We start from the raw sequence: 6,000 nt of genomic DNA, 5'->3' as shown, positions 1-6,000 counted from the left end.
CCTCTGATTCCCCAACTTTGATTCCCAGCATCTGATTCCCCAGCTCTGATTCCCCGCCTCTGATTCCCCGCATCTGATTCCCTGCATCTGATTCCAAGACTCTGATTCCCTGCCTCTGATTCCCAACCTCTGATTCCCCACCTCTGATTCCCCATATCTGATCCCCAGCCTCTGTTTCCCCGCCTCTGTTTCCCCATATCTGATTCCCGGCCTCTGATTCCCCGCCTCTGATTCCCCGCCTCTGATTCCCTGCCTCTGATTCCCCATCTCCGATTCCGCACATCTGATTCCCTGCCTCTGATTCCCCGCCTCTGATTCCCCGCCTCTGATTCGCTGCATCTGATTCCCAACCTCTGATTCCCCACCTCTGATTCCCCGTGTTTGATTCCCCGCCTCTGTTTCCCCGCCTCTGATTCCCCGCCTCTGATTCCCCAACTCTAATTCCCCGCCTCTGATTCCCCATATCTGATTCCCTGCCTCTGTTTCCCCGCCTCTGATTCCCCGCCCCTGTTTCCCCATATCTGATTCCCTGCCTCTGATTCCCCAACTTTGATTCCCAGCCTCTGATTCCCCAGCTCTGATTCCCCGCCTCTGATTCCCCGTGTTTGATTCCCTGCCTCTGATTCCCCGCCTCTGATTCCCCATCTCTGATTCACCGCCTTTGATTCGCCACCTCTGATTCCCCATATCTGATTCCCCACCTCTGTTTCCCCGCCTCTGATTCCCCGCCTCTGATTCTCCATATCTCATTCCCCGCCTCTGAATCCCCATCTCTGATTCCCGGACTCTGATTCCCCACCTCTAATTCTCGGCCTCTTATTCCCAGCATCTGATTCCAGGCCTCTGATTCCCGGCCTCTGACTCCCCGCTTCTGATTCTGATTCCCTGCCTCTGATTCCCCATCTCTGATTCCGCACATCTGATTACCTGCCTCTGATTCCCCACCTCTGATTCCCCATATCTGATTCCCCGCCTCTGTTTCCACGCCTCTGATTCCCCGCCTCTGTTTCCCCATATCTAATTCCCCACCTCTGATGCCCCAACTCTGATTCCCCGCCTCTGATTCCCTAGCTCTGATTCACCGCCTTTGATTCGCCACCTCTGATTCCCCATATCTGATTCCCCACCTCTGTTTCCCCGCATCTGATTCCCCGCCTCTGATTCACCATATCTCATTCCCCGCCTCTGACTCCCCATCTCTGATTCCCGGACTCTGATTCCCCACCTCTGATTCCCGGCCTCTTATTCCCAGCATCTGATTCCAGGCCTCTGATTCCCGTCCTCTGACTCCCCGCTTCTGATTCTGATTCCCTGCCTCTGATTCCCCATCTCTGATTCCGCACATCTGATTACCTGCCTCTGATTCCCCACCTCTGATTCCCCATATCTGATTCCCCGCCTCTGTTTCCACGCCTCTGATTCCCCGCCTCTGTTTCCCCATATCTAATTCCCCACCTCTGATGCCCCAACTCTGATTCCCCGCCTCTGATTCCACAGCTCTGATTCCCCGCCTCTGATTCCCCACATCCGATTCCCCATATCTGATTCCCCGCCTCTGTTTCCCCGCCCCTGATTCCCCGCCTCTGTTTCCCCATATCTGATTCCCCGCCTCTGATTCCCAACTATGATTCCCCGCCTCTTATTCCCCAGCTCTGATTCCCCGCCTCTGTTTCCCCATATCTGATTCCCCGCCTCTATTTGCCCGCCTCTGATTCCCCGCCTCTGTTTCCCCATATCTGATTCCCCGCCTCTGATTCCCAACTATGATTCCCTGCCTCTAATTTCCCAGCTCTGATTCCCCGCCTCTGATTCCCCGTGTCTGATTTCCTGCCTCTGATTCCCCGCCTCTGATTACCCATGTATGATTCACCGCCTCTGATTCCCCACCTCTGATTCCCCATCTCTGATTCCGCACATCCGATTCCCTGACTCTGATTCCCCGCCTCTGATTCACTGCCTCTTCTTCCCCAGCTCTGATTCCCCGCCTCTGATTCCCCGCGTCTTATTCCCTGCTTCTGATTCTGATTCCCTGCCTCTGATTCCCCATCTCTGATTCCGCACATCTGATTCCCTGCCTCTGATTCCCCACCTCTGATTCCCCATATGTGATTCCCCGCCTCTGTTTCCCCACCTCTGATTCCCCGCCTCCTGTTTCCCCATATCTAAGTCCCCGCCTCTGATTCCCCAACTCTGATTCCCCACCTCTGATTCCCCAGCTCTCATTCCCCGCCTCTGATCCCCGCATCTGATTCCCTGCATCTGATTCCCAGCCTCTGATTCCCTGCCTCTGATTCCCAACCTCTGATTCCCCACCTCTGATTCCCCATATCTGATTCCCCGCCTCTGTTTCCACGCCTCTGATTCCCCGCCTCTGTTTCCCCATATCTGATTCCCCGCCTCTATTTGCCCACCTCTGATTCCCCACCTCTGTTTCCCTATATCTGATTCCCCGCCTCTGAATCCCCAACTCTGATTCCCTGCATCTAATTCCCCAGCTCTGATTCCCCGCCTCTGATTCCCCGTGTCTGATTTCCTGCCTCTCATTCCCCGCCTCTGATTACCCATGTCTGATTAACCGCCTCTGATTCCCCACCTCTGATTCCCCATCTCTGATTCCGCACATCCGATTCCCTGCCTCTGATTCCCCGCCTCTGATTCACCGCCTCTGATTCCCGGCCTCTGATTTCCCGCCTCTGATTCCCTGCCACTGATACCCCGCCCCTGATTCCCCACCTCTGATTCCCCATATCTGATTCCCCGCCTCTGTTTCCCCGCCTCTGATTCCCCGCCTCTGATTCCCCATATCTCATTCCCCGCCTCTGAATCCCCATCTCTGATTCCCGGACTCTGATTCCCCACCTCTGATTCCCGTCCTCTTATTCCCGGCATCTGATTCCGGCCTCTGATTCCCTGCTTCTGATTCTGATTCCCTGCCTTTGATTCCCCATCTCTGATTCCGCACATCTGATTCCCTGCCTCTGATTCCCCACCTCTGATTCCCCAGCTCTGATTCCCCGCATCTGATTCCCCGTGTTTGATTCCCTGCCTCTGATTCCCGGCCTCTGATTCCCCATCTCTGATTCACCGCCTTTGATTCGCAACCTCTGATTCCCCATATCTAATTCCCCGCCTCTGTTTCCCCGCCTCTGATTCCCCGCCTCTGATTCCCCATATCTCATTCCCCGCCTCTAAATCCCCATCTCTGATTCCCGGACTCTGATTCCCCACCTCTGATTCCCGGCCTCTTATTCCCGGCATCTGATTCCGGCCTCTGATTCCCGGCCTCTGATTCCCTGCTTCTGATTCTGATTCCCTGCCTCTGATTCCCCATCTCTGATTCCGCACATCTGATTCCCTGCCTCTCATTCCCCACCTCTGATTCCCCATATCTGATTCCCCGCCTCTGTTTCCCCACCTTTGATTCCCCGCCTCTCTTTCCCAATATCTAAGTCCCCGCCTCTGATTCCCCAACTCTGATTCCCCACCTCTGATTCCCCGGCTCTGATTCCCCGCCTCTGATTCCCAGCATCTGATTCCCTGCAACTGATTCCAAGCCTCTTATTCCCTGCCTCTGATTCCCAACCTCTGATTCCCAACCTCTGATTCCACACCTCTGATTCCCCATATCTGATTCCCCGCCTCTGTTTCCCCGCCTCTGATTCCCCGCCTCTGATTCCCCATATCTCATTCCCCGCCTCTGATTCCGCATCTCTGATTCCCAACCTCTGATTCCCCACCTCTGATTCCCCATATCTGATTCCCCGCCTCTGTTTCCCCGCCTCTGTTTCCCCATATCTGATCCCCGCCTCTATTTGCACGCCTCTGATTCCCCGCCTCTGTTTCCCCATATCTGATTCCCCGCCTCTGAATCCCCAACTCTGATTCCCTGCCTCTAATTTCCCATGTCTGATTCCCCGCCTCTGATTCCCCGCGTCTGATTTCCGGCCTCTGATTCCCCGCCTCTGATTCCCCATCTCTGATTCACAACCTCTGATTCCCCACCTCTGATTCCCCATATCTGATTCCCCGCCTCTGTTTCCCCGCCTCTGATTCCCCACCTCTGATTCCCAATATCTGATTCCCCGCCTCTGATTCCCCACCTCTGATTCCCCGCCTCTGATTCGCCAGCTATGATTCCCCGCCTCTGATTCCCCGCGTCTTATTCCCTGCCTCTGATTCCCCGCCTCTGATTCCACATCTCTGATTCACCACCTCTGATTCCCCGCGTCTGATTCCCCGCCTCTGATTCCCCATCTCTGATTCCCCATCTCTGATTCCCCAATTCTGATTCCCCGCCTCTGATTCCCCAGCTCTGATTCCTCGCCTCTGATTCCCTTCCACTGATTCCCAACCTCTGATTCCCCACCTCTGATTTCCCATATTGATTCCCTGCGTCTGATTCCCCGCCTCTGATTCCCCAACTCTGATTCACCGCCTCTGATTCCCCAGCTCTAATTCCCCGCCTCTGATTCCCCGTGTTTGATTCCCTGCCTCTGATTCCCGGCCTCTGATTCCCTATCTCTGATTCACCGCCGTTGATTTGCCTCCTCTGATTCCCCAAATCTGATTCCCCGCCTCTGAATCCCCATCTCTGATTCCCGGACTCTGATTCCCCACCTCTGATTCCCTGCCTCTTATTCCCGGCATCTGATTCCGGCCTCTGATTCCCGGCCTCTGATTCCCTGCTTTTGATTCTGATTCCCTGCCTCTGATTCCCCATCTCTGATTCCGCACATCTGATTCCCTGCCTCTGATTACCCCCCTCTGTTTCCCCGCCTCTGATTCCCCGCCTCTGTTTCCCAATATCTAAGTCCCCGCCTCTGATTCCCCAACTCTGATTCCCCACCTCTGATTCCCCAGCTCTGATTCCCCGCCTCTGATTCCCCGCATCTGATTCCCTGCATCTGATTCCAAGCCTCTGATTCCCTGCCTCTGATTCCCAACCTCTGATTCCCCACCTCTGATTCCCCATATCTGATTCCCCGCCTCTGTTTCCCCGCCTCTGATTCCCCACCTCTGTTTCCCAATATCTGATTCCCGGCCTCTGATTCCCCGCCTCTGATTCCCCGCCTCTGATTCCCTGCCTCTGATTCCCCATCTCCGATTCCGCACATCTGATTCCCTGCCTCTGATTCCCCTCCTCTGATTCCCCGCCTCTGATTCCCTGCCTCTGATTCCCAACCTCTGATTCCCCACCTCTGATTCCCCATATCTGATTCCCCGCCTCTGTTTCCCCGCCTCTGATTCCCCTCCTCTGATTCCCCAACTCTAATTTCCCGCCTCTGATTCCCCAGCTCTGATTCCCCGTGTTTGATTCCCTGCCTCTGATTCCCTGCCCTGATTCCCCATCTCTGTTTCACCGCCTTTGATTCGCCACCTCTGATTCCACATATCTGATTCCCCGCCTCTGTTTCCCCGCCTCTGATTCCCTGCCTCTGATTCCCAACCTCTGATTCCACACCTCTGATTCCCCATATCTGATTCCCCGCCTCTGATTCCCCGCCTCTGATTCCCTGCATCTGATTCCAAGCCTCTGATTCCCTGCCTCTGATTCCCAACCTCTGATTCCCCACCTCTGATTCCCCATATCTGATTCCCCGCCTCTGTTTCCCCACCTCTGATTCCCACCTCTGTTTCCCCATATCTGATTCCCGGCCTCTGATTTCCCGCCTCTGATTCCCCGCCTCTGATTCCCTGCCTCTGATTCCCCATCTCCGATTCCGCACATCTGATTCCCTGCCTCTGATTCCCCGCCTCTGATTCTCCACCTCTGATTCCCTGCCTCTGATTCCCAACCTCTGATTCCCCACCTCTGATTCCCCATATCTGATTCCCCGCCTCTGTTTCCCCGCCTCTGATCCCCCTCCTCTGATTCCCCAACTCTAATTCCCCGCCTCTGATTCCCCAGCTCTGATTCCCCGTGTTTGATTCCCTGCCTCTGATTCCCTGCCCTGATTCCCCATCTCTGTTTCACCGCCTTTGATTCGCCACCTCTGATTC

Source organism: Narcine bancroftii, chromosome 7 (genome assembly GCF_036971445.1).
Source record: "Narcine bancroftii isolate sNarBan1 chromosome 7, sNarBan1.hap1, whole genome shotgun sequence".
In the NCBI taxonomy this organism is placed as follows: domain Eukaryota; kingdom Metazoa; phylum Chordata; class Chondrichthyes; order Torpediniformes; family Narcinidae; genus Narcine; species Narcine bancroftii.
Note: the sequence above shows the minus strand (reverse complement) of the source record.